The 14,520-nt window shown below is 46.7% G+C and overlaps 1 protein-coding gene across 3 annotated transcripts in view; it reads left to right on the plus strand.

Moving 5' to 3' along the window:
- Positions 1–712: 712 nt before the first annotated feature.
- Positions 713–14,520, plus strand: part of MRAS (muscle RAS oncogene homolog) — a 38,254-nt gene continuing 24,446 nt past the window's right edge. Inside the window, exon 1 of one of the 3 annotated variants that reach the window (XM_036386625.2) lies at positions 713–990. The gene's annotated coding sequence lies outside the window, so the exon portion shown is untranslated. Of the gene's footprint in view, positions 991–2,420; positions 2,439–14,520 lie in introns of those variants that run through there. The other 2 variants (XM_036386624.2, XM_036386626.2) reach the window with 2 other exon arrangements.

A 14,520-nucleotide genomic window follows, 5' to 3' on the forward strand; every position in this document is an offset into this window, starting at 1 on the left:
TGTTCATGCGGCGTGAACGGTGCTTGTGACAGTCCGTGCCCTCCGGCTGCTGCCCCGTCCGTCAGACAGAACCGGCTCTTTACTCTCCTCCTCCTCCTCGTTTGCTGGCGTCTGCACAAACCCGGCGGCCGGAGGGTCGGTCCGTTCCCTTCAGCCACAGCCCCGTGGGGCCCGGGGTGCCGGGCGGGGAGAGCGGCCCGAGCGGTTTGGTTTAAGGTGCCGCCGCCGCTGCCGCCCCACTCCGCTCCACCTTAACGCGCGGCGGCGGCGGACGGGCCCATTGCCGCGCCGGGGGTCGGCGGGCCCGGGCCCCCGGGAGCCGCGCCGCCGCCGCGCCCGCCGGACAGCGGCCCCCACGCGCGGCCCGAGCGGCCATCGCGGCCGAGCCGCAGGTGACGGCGGGTCCCCGCACAGCCGCGAATCCCCCTCGGCGGCGCCCGGCCCGGCCCCCGGCGGCGGGGCCGGGCTATTTATAGCAGCCGCCGCGGCGATATAAGGGATGGCGGGCGCGGGCTGCGCTGCCGCGGCCGCCGGGGCCAGAGCGCTGCCGGGCCGCGGGCGCCTCAGGGCGGGCGCTGAGGGCGCGGCCCCGCAGCCCGGGTGAGCGGGCGGGGAGCGGGCTCGGAGCGGCGCCGCTCCGTTCTGTGAGCGGGGCGGGGGGACACGGCCGAACGAACAATAACCGGGTGCGATCTGCCCGTCCTCCGCGGGACAGCGCCGCGCACTTTCGGCACTCCACGCGTGACAAGCCCGCGGGAGGGGCGGGACCGCCGGTAACCGCGGCGGGGCTTCCCCCTCTGCTTCTTTCCTCTCCCCACAGCGATTCCTGCTGAAATGCGGCGCCCCACGCTGGGATGAGCCCCGCCGTCGGGAGCAGCGCGCCCCGGGCACCGCCGCTTTCCCTGGCCGCAGCTCGGTGTCGGGAGGAAAGCGCTGTCGCCGCGGAGCCGCCGCTGGCGGCAGCGCCGGACGCCGGGCGAGGGACGGACGGTACGGACGGGGGCTTCGTGCGGCGGGCGGGCTGCGGGGGGCTCGGGGTCCCTGCCCCGCCGAGAGCCGGGGAAAGGGAATGTATGGCGCAATGGTCGGAACGCCGTGCGGAACGTGTCCGCTCCGGGGTGAGCGCTGGGGAGAGGGGTCGCTCTGAGTTACGCGGTGTAATGGAAGATCTTTGTAAGTTGAGGGTTTGTTGGGTTTTGCTTGTGTCAGGGGTTGTTCCCCCCGCCACAGATTCAGAGTCATGGTATTATTTTACGTTCCTACCCCGGGTGTGTTTGGATGTGATCTGGGTATGGCGAGGATTCTTATCTTACATTAAAATTGCTCTTGGATCACTGAGTACTTTGTATAAGCTTCCATAACTTTTAGAAGGATAGAGATGCTATCTTCAATTACAGAGAAAGGAGGAGGAGGAGGAGGAGGTACGGGTTTGGGTTTGGTTGGTTTTGGTTTTTTGTTGTATTTTTTTTTTTTCTGGTTTTACTTCACTTTTACTTTGCTTTTATGCTTTCTACTTTAAGAAAACAAACTGAACCACAGACAGGACAAGGATTTTTCAGACCTTGTGATTGGGATTGCTGGGGATTAGAAAGAAAACTTGTAAGTTTTTTGTTTGTTTATTTACTTTAATCAATGGCTCAAGAGCCCTAGAAACAACGTATGAAGCCCCGCTTCCTAGGCAGAGAGAAACTAAGATAAAGCCACGCTGGCTGCAAGCTGAGGAGCAAGTTAAATGTTAGACCTCGAGTGGATCACTCTCAAGCATCCTGCACTGCTCTGCTCCAGTGACTCCCCTTGTCGTGTAGCAAACTGGGACTTCACACCAGCAGGTCCGAGTGGAGACAGGGCTTTTCTTGGAAGAGTAAAGCTCACAGGGGAGCCTTGACTCTGGCGTGAGGCTTTTTCCCAGCACAGGGAACTGCAGCCCTTCAGCACTGTCAGCTGGCACTGATCTCCACTAATGCCACGGAAATACGAAAATCTAAGCCACCAACTCGTCAGGTAGCTTAAATCATCTAAATTCGGATTTTGTCGGCAGGCTTAAAGGGATGCTATTGACTGGCAGTGTTTATGTACATCTTACCTGGAAACTGTTGTTCATACAAGAGCTGATATTAAGAAAAGTGAATCAACTTTATAGTTGTATCAGCTATAGATGTGCTTTCTGAGTTTTCACTCTGAAATTACCTGGTTAGCTCAGGCTCTTTTTGCATCAGAGAGATGCATTTCAAATGCCTAAAACTGTTATTTTTCTTTATGAAAGGTACTTGCCTCTTGCTCTGAATCTGTTAAAATGGATTTGCAAAAACGGGGTCTGTTAATTTAAGAAAGGCTAGGAGAAAGATAAGAGAAAGAACAAGGGGTGTGGCAAGGAAATTGCACGAAGTAACAGCTTTAAAGAAAAACTCTCTGTAGGAGAGCTTCAGACTGCCTGAGAGGTAAGATTTCTTTCCAGATATTTGAGTCTCAAAATACCAAGCTGACAGCATCTCCTTAAAAATAATAGTGTATGTAGAAAATAGGTATGAATAGCTTCATATTGTAGTTCTGCATCAATTTGTCTTTCTTTGATTTTGTTCCTCCATTCCAGGAGCTATCCAATATGATAGAATGTATACCCAGATTGCAGAGAGCCAAACACCCCACCAGCATCTCTCCTGAACTAGAGCAGCTGGGTCAGAGCTGGCCCAGCACCTCTTTTTCAGAAATTATCTGAGATACAGTTCTATTTATTGAAGTTTTTGGTGGGTGTTTTCACAAGCTCCAAATTTTTTGCAGAGAATGCTAAGAATTGCAGGAACTAAATTTCCTTCTTTGGGGGGAACTTTTTGGTATGTGTTGGATTGGATGTTCTTTTCTTGACCTGAGGGACTGAGGCTAACGCTAGGGAGGAATAACATTGTATCAGAAAAAGGTGGTTAGAGAGGACTTTCTTCCTTCTCCCCACCTGTTTTTTTGGCTCTGATGGACAAATGGCATTTGGGGACTGGAAGGAGGAGGATGAGTCCTGCACATGAGCTGGTGTTGTCATTGGCAAAGGCAATGTAAGGCAGGTGGATGTAGGAAAAATGGGTGTGATGATTCATTATTGTTGTCATTGTGCTGGGGTTTCTTAGACTCCTCTTTAACAGCAGTGTCCTGTACCAAGTCCTCTCTGGCCCATTAGCTGCTCCATGTGCTCCGAGTGGTGTTTCTGGGCCGACAACATTTGAGCAGAAACTCCACTCCCTTTTCTTAATTCTAGAAGGCTCCTTGAGGAAAACTGTTAAGCTTTATTCAATTCTGCCCTTTCATTTTTATCTTCCTTCCTTGGATGTGAAGTCCTTTTTGTAGCTGGATTCAAGCCAAGAACTTCTACCCACAGCTGCCAAGCCTGGCATCCCTACTGGCTCCAGGTGAGTCAGTTCATTAGGATGAATCAGTATGCCCTGTAAAAGTTTTAGGCTCCAGACTTCAGCTTGACCACTCTTAATAATTTGGTTTTACCTGGTTTATTTGTTTGTCACTGCTTCAGCTAAGCTGTCACTTCTGGTGGCTCCTTGCTTCAGACTTGCTCAACCTTTGGAGCCATGCAGGGCCTTCAGTCAGTGTCCCTACACTTTGTGGAGCTGCATTTGCCTCAGCATTGTAACTTCTCCATGACCACTCATCCCCTTATCTCTCTTACCTGCACAAGGGGAGTTAGGGGGGATTGCCTCAGCATGGGAATGGCAGCTCTCAATGCAGGGAGTACTTCAGACTCTGGAGGTGCAGAATATCAACATGAATCCACAGGAATGAAGAGGGGACTGTTTTTGCATGGTGGAGGTGTTTGCATAAGCTTTTACAGTCATAAATAAGTAGATTGTGATTCAGGGGACAGATTCAATGTGAAAAATAGGGAATTAATTTTCAGGCTTCCAAGGCAGGGCTGAAGAAGAGAATGGTGTTAAAAGATATGGAAATGTACCTTGAAAGTAACCTTGCAAAGATGGATGACATTATTTTTGTTGTATGAAGCACCCAAATTTAACAAGGTATAAAGCAGAAGGCTTGGGAGGATTTGGTCCAAGTGAAAACAGAATGAGCGTGGGTCTGGCAGATGGGAGGAACATTAGCCCACTCCTTGGTGGAGTTATTACTTCTTTCTCCTGTTGTTGCTTACAGGGGTGCTTGAGAGAAGATCCTTACTGGGGAGGGAAGAATAGCCTTCCTGTTCTACTTGAATGTCACTGGCTGTATTTTTCTCTGTGGGGAAACAAAGTTCCAGTGCTCCAGTGGGTCACATCCTGAGTGTCTGTATCCAAAGTAAATCTAGAGCAACACTGACTACTTCAAAAATATCTGTAATAAGCCAAGACTGGCTCTTTCTGAACAGAGAGGATAAATGAGCGATTGTAACTTCAGATGCTGAATTTTTTGGCATACTTAGTTTTTTTCGAGATTTATGGCTCTTTTATTCTCTGTTTGAGAATGTAGTGGAGCAATTGCTGATCTGTGCATGTGTATGTGTGAGAAAATGTCAGTGGAGGAGTAATATATATGGAAATCTTGCATAGAGATACAACAGGCAGCCAGTTTGCCGTTAGATAATGAAATAATTGTACAAAAATATATCTCCTGAAATAACAATTGAGGGAAGGGGTAAGGACAGGGCTGGGGGAGGTTAACAATATTTTTGAGTAATTTGCTCTACTTAGAGTACTTGTTACTGACTCTCCTGCAGTTTTACTGCTTCAGACACTGCTTTTCCAGCGAGTGGTGCTTAGTATTGTGCAGGCAGATAGGTTCCATCTGAGACACCAGCCCAGTTCCTGGAGCTAGGTGAAGGGATGGAAAACTGTCCCCGAGTATTTTCTCTGTGACCTGGCCAACTCTTAGAGGTACCAATGAACCTGCCTTTCACAAAGTCCACTCTTCTTTCTAAAATGGGGTAGTAGAAGTTATTTCTTTGTGGGGTGTCTTGGGAGCATAAATATAGCTGAGATACTTCAGAAGGCATCTAAGTATTTGAGACAGTCTTGGATGAGATTCCCCTTCCTGCTACTTCTCTTCTGGCCAGAACTGACCAGCAGAAATGTTCACTGCTTGTACAATTTACATATTCATTTTTGGCTAAATTTTGTTAACCTTGAAATTTGACATTGATAGGCTCAAGTGTAAAATCTTTAACTACTTTCTTGTACTTTCTTCTACTATAGAGCGGCTTAAAAAGTTCCTGGCACTCTTTCACCTTCTCCCAAATAACACAATACTTGCCTTGCCTTCTCTTCGAGAAGGTCTGCTTCTGAAAAGAATGTTGTACCAAATATATAACTTTATGCAAGGTGGTAAAAATTGTTTATTCTTTCTTCATCCCAGCTCTTGACTGCATCTGCCTAGTTCTTGGTCTAGAGATAAATGTCACTGAGGACTGCCTGGGGACTATTTTGCATATGAATGGTGACTTGTAATAATTCAGGTAATGGGCCAGACCACTGTTTTATGTAGTAACCGGTGCTAGTCCACTGAAGTCCAAACAGCTGCTCCAAGTTTCTATCATCTCCAGTGAAAACAAGTGCAACAGCATCAGCTTGCAGCCAGTTTACAGTAAACCTGCTCCCTGGGCTGTGGGTTAACCTCCTTAAATATCCCTGTGGTCAGGTCTGTTAGTCTTGTATGTGAAAATAAGTCTTGGTGTGCTTTCTGATTTACTGAAGTGTAAATAAACCAAGAAGGTCTTTCACGTTCAGGCTCTCTCATCAGCATATATTAGTAACGCTCATCAGCTCTTGACTGGAACTTTGATGGCATAATTACTCTGAAGTGGTAACATATTCAAAACTACCTGTGTGACTTTGGGAGTTAGATTCCTCAGAGTCTTAGTCATTATTTTAAAAAGCAATTAGCTTTTTAAGCTACACACACTCCTGGAAGTTTTAAGCAAAGGCTTCTGTTTATCTTATCTTTAAAATGCCAGTTTCTAGGATGAGAGCAGTGGCTCTACCACTCCACTTATTTCAGATATTAAATAAGAGTGTTGGAGAAACAATTAGAAAAATACTGTGGTAAATAAATTATCATGGGTAATCTTACTAGAGAGGTCCAAGAGGTAAAAATGTACTTTTCAGTCACCTGACAGCAGGATGGATATGGGCATGCATTTTCAACTATGTCTTTAGGACAGCTGAGAGGATGACTGATGTCTCAGCTGTTATTGGAGACAGAGCAAAGCATGTATTTCTCTAGACAGGATTTGGTGTGCTTAAACAGCTTGTGACTAGAGCAGTTCAAGTCACTGGGGCAAACATGGTTATCAGCAGAAGCAGATAAACTAAGAAAACAGTCTTGCATACTCTAATGTTTGTGTAGGTAAGATTTTAATTTGCTATCAGTCCTAGGGTTCTTTATGAGCAGTGATGGATTAGTCTTGATACTTCTGCAAGTTTTAAAGCATTCCTGTAACACTTGTAATGCAAAATCTATTTATTTTGCAGCATACCTGTGAGATAGGGACCTGCTATTTATCTCATTTGTACAGCTAGGGAACTGAAGTATTCAGTAAACCTAAGCACAGCATGAGGGATTGATCACACAAGAAAGTCTGCAGGAGGGCACTCAAACAGTCTTAATTCTCATGAAAATCAACAAGCTCTGGTCCTTGCTTTTCCCATCTGATTCTTTCTTAGCGCTTCTGAAGCGGCTTGTGGCATTTGCTTGGTTAGACGACATGGGTTTGGCTTTTCTAAGGAAGAAAGCTCAAGCCTGGTGATGGAGGGAGGGAGGTCATGTGTGTCTGGGGAAGGTGAAGAGTGGGGAATCCCCCAGCTAGAGATTCCTCCACCACCACTACTTCAGTGAGTGGCTTCCCCAAGACTGGCACAGGCTGCTCCTCAGTTACTGAACTATGTTCCTCTCTGGCAAATCCCTGCTCTTCCTGTACCCAGAGCCAGCTCTGCTCCTCTTAATAAAGTTGGTATGAGTGGCTGGGTTGATGATGGAGCTTCCTGCCCAGCTCCATATCTGCTGCCACAGTGCTGAGTCCCTGTGCTGCCTGGGTTCCCTGATGGAGCAGAGCTTCCACTGCTCCATCTCAGCCATGTGAGGGTCACCAGTGCTTGGAGTTTGGTGGAGGAAGTTGTCCAAAGCTGGCAGGAGGAATTTTCTGCCATGGTTGCATGATGAACAGTAACAATGTGAGTTTTATTGCTCAGAATGTATCCACATTTATAGGATGCTATATTTAAAAAGGAGAAAAAATGAGTCATGGGGAGCTATGCTAATGCTAAGTATTTATGTCTACCTCTTGTGAGACTGAAGGCAGTGGGAGTTGAGCAACATTCTTGTGAAGTGTCTAGAGGATTTATGGATCAAACTAAAGCCTGCTGAAGTCAGCTGTAAGTCATGCAGTGCCTTGCTTGGGGCCCATGTCATGTACTGTGTGTGGGTTACAGTGAAATATTCCTCTTGGGAAACCCAGGAGTGCTCTGTGCTGCCGGCTTCCCTGGGCTTGGGCAGGAGCTTGACTTGCTCCCAGTGGTTATTACTCTGCCACTGGGAAGTCACTCCTGGCTTGCTGCCAGGGCAGGAATGTTGCTGTGCCTCCCAGGCCATGCCTGCAGCACCATAGGTATGGTTACCTGTGCCCTGAGTGGGAGCAGGCAGAGCCTGGCATGTCTCAGCTTCTCCTGCACTCCCAAGGAGATGTAGTGTCAGGGTCTGCTGTGGTACAAGCTGCTGGAGCTTTCCTTTCAGAGCTGGCTAGGGTCACAGGGATGCCAGGGTTCAGATGCTTTCACTTCTGGCATGTCTTGACACTAATTCAGTTGGCTTGCACTTAATTATGAAGTGCAAATGTTGGAGTTTGTTTTATTTAAAAGTTCTTTAATGAAATTGCGATCTGATTGAGAGCGCCAGTGAATTCAGCTTTCCAGGCGTCTGCTTGCCAGCATGCCTCAGCTCCTGTCACAGCTATAAGGAAGGACTGGGAGCAGGATTTCAGTGGTGGGTGAGCCAACAATGGAGTATGAAGAGGGACTCTGTGAACAAACCCTGACAGAGCCATGTGTCCAAAAAATGCAGATTTGGCAACAGCAAGAGGATCTGCAGATCCTCTGTGTAATCCACGTATTGGAAGGAGAAGATTTTGAAGTGAGCAAAAAATAATTATTAAAGTGAAATCTTCAGCTTTATTGGACTTTTTAATTTTGTTTTCTTGTGATTTTTTGGTTTTTTTTTTTTTAAGAATTGGTCATATCAGTATGAAAGTGAATGTATTTAATCTTCCTTGGATATAGTTTTGAGTGGTGCACTATTGCAACCTCTTTTGTTTTCCAGTGCAAGGCATGCTCTGGTTTATGGAAACAAATACTTGTTCATCTTGCAAATATAAGAGGGGTTGAAAGGCTTTTCAATAGGGATCTGCTCTTTGCACTGCTGGAAGCACTAAGCCTCATGGTGAGCAACAGATGATAGGCAATAGCTGGAACAAACACCCACCCATTTCAGAATAAAAGGATGTTAATGGACATCAGTGTAGTGGGAATCACAGCCACTTTTTTCTTGAACTGGCCTTCCCACATAAAGAACAACTAAAACACCACTGTAGCATGCCTTCAGGTACCTGGTGACTTCAAGGAAGCATTTAAAGGATTTTTCCCTGTAAACTTGTGATCTTGTGATACAAGTTGTTTACCAGTTGGCTGTTGAAACACTCACTCTGAAGGGGTACCAAATGGCAAAAGTAACAGGATGCAGATGGAATTTAATCTCTTGGTCACATTCAGACACTATTTTTCGGTCTATCATCTGTACTTAGCATACCCAGATAGCTCTTGAGTGGTCTGCATAGACAACTGGCAGTTTAGTAGAGATTGTGATCTTCAGAAAATATGTAGCTGATGTCTTGTGTAATACTCGCTATGGAAGTATTGGTGTCACCAGCCTAAGTGCAACACTTGCGGGGTGGGGAACACGTGTCTGTAAAGCAGGACTCTTTGGAAGATGTTATTCAATACCCAAGCACTCAATCCCAGAAAGAGACCTAAGGGCATCCACAGAGCTTGTGCTGCAGGGTGATGAACTGGGAGCAGGGAGATCACTGAAGGAATCCCTTTGGCTCAGCAGTTGCTTGCTGCTGGCTGCAGTTGCAGACTGAGGCTGGTTTGGTGGCTGCTGGTGTTTAGTAGGGACGAGAATCCCTAACTAACCTTGGAACAGGAGGAGACATGCCCCAGTGCTCTGGAAAAACCCTCAGCTGTTGTGAATTGTTTTTGTGCAGCAGTGCAAGGTCAAACACTGCTGTTGTAGCTCTCAGAATAGTGCATGATCTCGCTGTTAAGGTACCTGCCTGCATCTGACACAGCTGCCCTTGGAGAACAAGGCAGGTATTGCCTGAGCCCACTCTGTGCACTTCACCTGAAGAGACCTTGGTGGTAGCTGGGGAAGGATCATAGCTTGGAATTCGAGCAGCCAGAGGTTGTGATCAGCTGGAGGACAAGGTGGACTTGAATAAGTACTTGCAGCAGTACTTCTCTAAGAAAATATTCTGTAGCTCAAGGGCAGAGTGCTTTGAGAGAGACTTCTGTTTCCTCCACATGCTGTGGATGCTTTCAGATCTAATCTGCAAACAGGGAATATGTCAGGCATGAGGAACTGTGCAGACCATTTGCTTTTCTTGAGCTCTGGGCAGGTCCAAAGAGATACTGAATGCTCTGTTGAGATGCTCTGCTGGGCATTGCTTCTTCTGCGCATCCTGCAAAATAGGTCCAGGAAGAACAAGGATGCTGACAAGCTGCTGCATCACCCTTGTCCTGTGAGCAGCAAGGGTTTTGTTACATGAGATTTACTTGTAGAGTATTAAGTCTGTTTTCAAAAGTTTTCCTTGGACCAAACGCCTATGGAGCATGAAAAGGCTTTCATGTTAATCAGCCAAGTTAGCTAAGAGAATATATAATTCCTTATTCTTTTTGCAATGTAGCAAGCCTGTTTAATTAGGCAACTGGGATTTGAATTATTAAATAACAGAACAGTTTCAACCTACTTTTCTGTTGGTAAAGATCTCCAGCAACCCTGTTTTTATTCCATGGATTTTTGAATTACGAGTTCCAAAAACTCTTTGAACCTCAGGAGGATGACTTACTGGATCCAGGAGGACAGAGAAATAGGACTCTTATTTTAAGGTCTGGTGAGCACAGCAAGTTACTTTCTGTTGTTTACATACCAGCCTCACAAGAATATGGAAATAAATGCTAGGCTATCGAAGCAAAGCAGAAAAATTGTGGTTTTGGGCATCTCCTGTGTTGAAGCATCTGTTTGGTTTTGTGCAGCATAGGAATAAATCCTACTGCACAAAACTCTGGGAGCAGCTCTCTCTCTGATTTAGAGTGAAAGAGAATAGAGCAAAGTAACAGGAGCCACAGTTCATGTGGGCTTGGGAAGACTCTCGAAGATGAACTGGCATAGCTGGGAGATGAGAAGGGATGAAGAGGAGCTGTCTCAGCCAGAGCAGTGAAGAGCTGCTGAACTTAGGCAGTGATTGGAGGTCTGCCACCTTCAAGGCAGTGACAAAAAGGCTGAGGAAATGCCTGCTGGTGTCCATGGTTGGGGCAGACATGCCAGCAGCCCTGGGCCGAGTGTCCTTGTGGGCAGCAGGAGGCAAGGGACTTGCTGACAAAGCCACTTGGACCCAAAAAACTCCTGAAATATCTTCCAGCCTCAGGCTCTCCAAGCCCTCCTGACCCTAGGCTAATGTATTCTGGCTCCTGTTTGGGACTGGTGCACTTCAAAAGCCTTGTTGAGTGGATGGGTGGGTGGAACTGATGACCCAAAATACCATTTCCCCTTCCTAAGGCTAGGCGTATACCAAACTTGTGTCTCTGTGTGGTAAAAGAATATGAACCAAAAGTGCTGAGAGATGCAGTGGTTAAATTGAAACATGCTGTGGCAGGATGAAAGTAATCTTGTCCCTTACAAGGCCTTAATACTTTGGGGCTTTATTTATTTTTTTTTTCCAAGTGGCTGCCATCCATGCTGTCTCTATCTGTGATTTTAATAGAGATATTTTTATATGCAGACATGTGTCAAGATTAAATCACCCCATGTTATATTATCACTCACTAGGTCGATATAAAAAACCAATTTCTATAGCTGTGTTTTATTTAAAATTTGAAGTCTGAATTGTCATTGAAGGTGCTGAAGTATAAGAGAATAACTGTGTTAGGGTCTGTGTCCCTTGCAGTACAAAGAAGGAAGGGTCAAATCCAAATTTTTTGCTGTTTCTATGAGTCTGGTATGTAAAATATGATGCAAATCAGAGATTTACATGGATTGCCAAGACTAAGGCTAATCCATAATCTCTTTGCTTGGTGTTTAAAAATAATGGCGCTGTACCTGCATAGGAATGCCATATGAGATCTACCCTAAGGCTAGAGCAACATAATGCTGCATCCCACTGGTTTTGAGAAGAGACTTTGGTGTCTTGACTTGGTTACAACTTTGCAGCAGGGTAGCTGTACTTTGGAGCTGTGTGGTGGATGGAAATTATAAATGGGTCTTATGCCAGAACCTGAGACATTTCCTTGGAATTTCTCAGCCAAGGTTTTCAGGAGACTGAACATGTTTCCTTGCTCAGATCCTTCTGAGTTTCAAACAGGAGAAGGAGAGCAGAGTAATTGAACCAAAGCAATGATTTGGAAGAGCTAATGAAGGACCAGGGATTCTTCTTTGAAGGTAGCTCTTGATTTACCTTACCTAGATACAGAAACTTTGTCCGGTTATTTGCTTTATTTGGTTCATGCGTGGCCTTACCTGTGAAGTGACCCGTCCCACTGCTCAGGTAAAGCAAAGTTCTGTACACTGCTAGGAGCTCTGAACCACTCAGCTACAGCTGCAGTGTCCAGTGGCATTGTAGTACCACTCACAGTGAGAGAAAGGTGAGTGTGCTCCAGCCCCAGAAGATGACAAGCAGCGTGGTGATACCAGTGTTTAACTGATGCTTTATCCCCTTGTCCCATCCAAGGTCCTTACTGGCCCTGTTGCCAAGACTCAGAGGTGTGTTCACTGCCTGTATTGCTCTGTAGCCCAGCACATCTTCTCATTCCTTTGGGACAGCATCCCCTCAGGGAATCTGACTGTGCAATTTCTGCAAATCTGTCAGTGTCAGCCTGATAATAAGACAGAAGGAGGCCTCATGTTGGGCGTGGAGCACTGAGTACCTTGAAAGCTGACTGCTGAAATGAGTACAACCAAGTGTGGTATGCTTCTCCCATGTGAAAACAGTTTACAGGGCAAAAGCAGATGTTATTGTTTGGTGTGTGTGAAAGATGCTTTGTGGCAGAAGCGGGTGTGCCTCTCTTTTCCTTTAACTGGCAAGAGAATCTGCTGTTCCATTCTTCTTTTCTTTTTCTTTCCTTTTTTTTTTTATTCCTCCATGCAATGGTGATTGAGTTTTGAGGGGGTTTATCTTTCCCTGAAGTTGTGGGTGAATTTCTGATGTGATTGCACAGTGTAGTGGTGGCTGGAGCCGTGCTGTTGCCTTGTTCATCAGAGCTGCTTCACGAGAGCGCAGAATACTTTTGAGGTATGATTTCCCATCACATGCTAATCCAGTGAAGTGCTGTAGATTCACTTGCTGGCACTGTTTAAATCCATAATGCAGCACCACCTGCCAAACCACAGGGCATAATGGAAGTGTTAATGAATGTACATATATACCCTCCCACATGGCTGCAAGTTGAATGACTTAAGAGTCAAGGCAGAGAATTTAGGCTGAGTGTAGAAGGAACCAGAATTAGGGTATCCTGATGCAGATCTCAGCTGAAACTGGGGAGTGAGGAGTGGCCACAGGGGGTGTAAAATTGGGTCAGCTGACTTACAGGGTGCTTTCAGATGTGTTGATTTTCAGCTGCTGCTCTATGGATTCGTCCAGTCATGACACCTGAGATGTAACTTGGGCATTCAACACCAAAGTGCAGGTACTGAGCAGCACCAGCTGGGGCCCTCGTACCTCTCTTCTGAGGGGTATTCTCATGGGATGCTTCTCTCCAGTGCTGGCAGGGTGAAGGCACTCGATAGGAGAGTGGACTTGAGTCATGCAAGGCTAAACTCTGTTCCTCAGGGGTGGTTTGGCCAGCTGCCCACTGGTTTGAGTGTCAAGGTGTGTGTTTGCCACCAGGATGGCTTGTCCAGGCTGGCACAGAGCGGAAGGAGAATACCAAGGAAAGAGCTAAACAGGGACAGCCAAGGGGTTTGCCAAAGAGAGTGGCTAGGAAGAGGCAGCAGGGCTGGCCTGGCATATGGCTGGGATGTTGGCATTTCCTGCACCCTGTCCTCAGGCAGGTTCAGTGGAATGCTGTGGCTTTGCAAAACCCTACATCACCATGTGTGAGGCAGAGGAGGGGCCCGTGCATCCACCCCTCATCCCACTCCTCATCCCTGTACCCAGCCCTGAGTTCTGCCCACCCTCCTCTTTGAGACAAGCAGTTGGATTTGCCAAGTATGGAGTCACCTCCTCAGCAGGCTGTTCGTAAATAAGAGGCTTATGCTCTTGGCAGACACTGTAACAAGCCTGGAAAAAATTACTGTTATGGGTCCTGGCCCAGTGATGAGATCTTGGAGTCTTCCAAGTGACAGAGTAATGACATGGACCTGGGAAATGCCTGGAATAGCCTTCCACACAGTTCTGGGATTTAGCGTCATTAGATTCTGAATAAAATAGGCCATGTGCCTATTTGGGTAAATTTGAGAGGCAGCTGTTCCTTCCTCTTCTGAAGTCCATGCTGGTGAAGCTCTACTAAATCTCCAGCATTACAGACCACCATACTCTCTGTTATTCTGTACTTGTGAGTATTAGATGTGTTGTGGGGAACCAGGGGGACTGTCCTTGATCCAAGACCCTGGGAAAATTTATAGAGAGCCGTTCAAGCCTGTCCTGTGCCTTGGGGTGTAGAACTATTGAAGAAATATCAGTGCTGCCCCACAGCTCACAGATAATTTCTGGGAACCTTGTGATGCAAAGTGAACAGGCAATGTGTCTTTTTCCATATGTTATGTACAATAGTATTTTTGCCTAGGAAGGACATAGACATGGGTCAAGTTTTGGAACAGACTTGCAGGAAGAGGAGAGATTTTGTAAATAGCCTGGAGATCCCTACTCTCCTCACCTTCCTTCATCTGTCCCTTGGACTTGGTAGGATTCACCCATCCCCTAGTGGAAATGCTATTACCAGGGAACTTCACAGCCTTTATCTCTTTGCAGCTGTCTAAGAGATGCAAAGTGTGTTTGCCAGGAGGGAAGGGAGTCTTTAAAAAGCCATTTACATCCTGAAAGACATCCGGTAGCAACACTGGAGATGTAAAAGCATTAAATACTGAATTGAGCCTGACTGGAAGACAAATGTGGAGCCAAATGCATTGATTGATTTGCAGAAGGGTGACTGGAATGAGGTGGCCCTGTACCCTTTCTATCCATTAATCATCTCCAAAGCATCCATGGGTGCCATGAAGTCTGTGCCTTGGAGCAGCCATGTGTGGACAGCATGGTGCCCATGAGGCTGCAGGGCA

The sequence above is a fragment of the Molothrus ater genome, chromosome 7, assembly GCF_012460135.2.
Source record: "Molothrus ater isolate BHLD 08-10-18 breed brown headed cowbird chromosome 7, BPBGC_Mater_1.1, whole genome shotgun sequence".
Lineage (NCBI taxonomy): Eukaryota > Metazoa > Chordata > Aves > Passeriformes > Icteridae > Molothrus > Molothrus ater.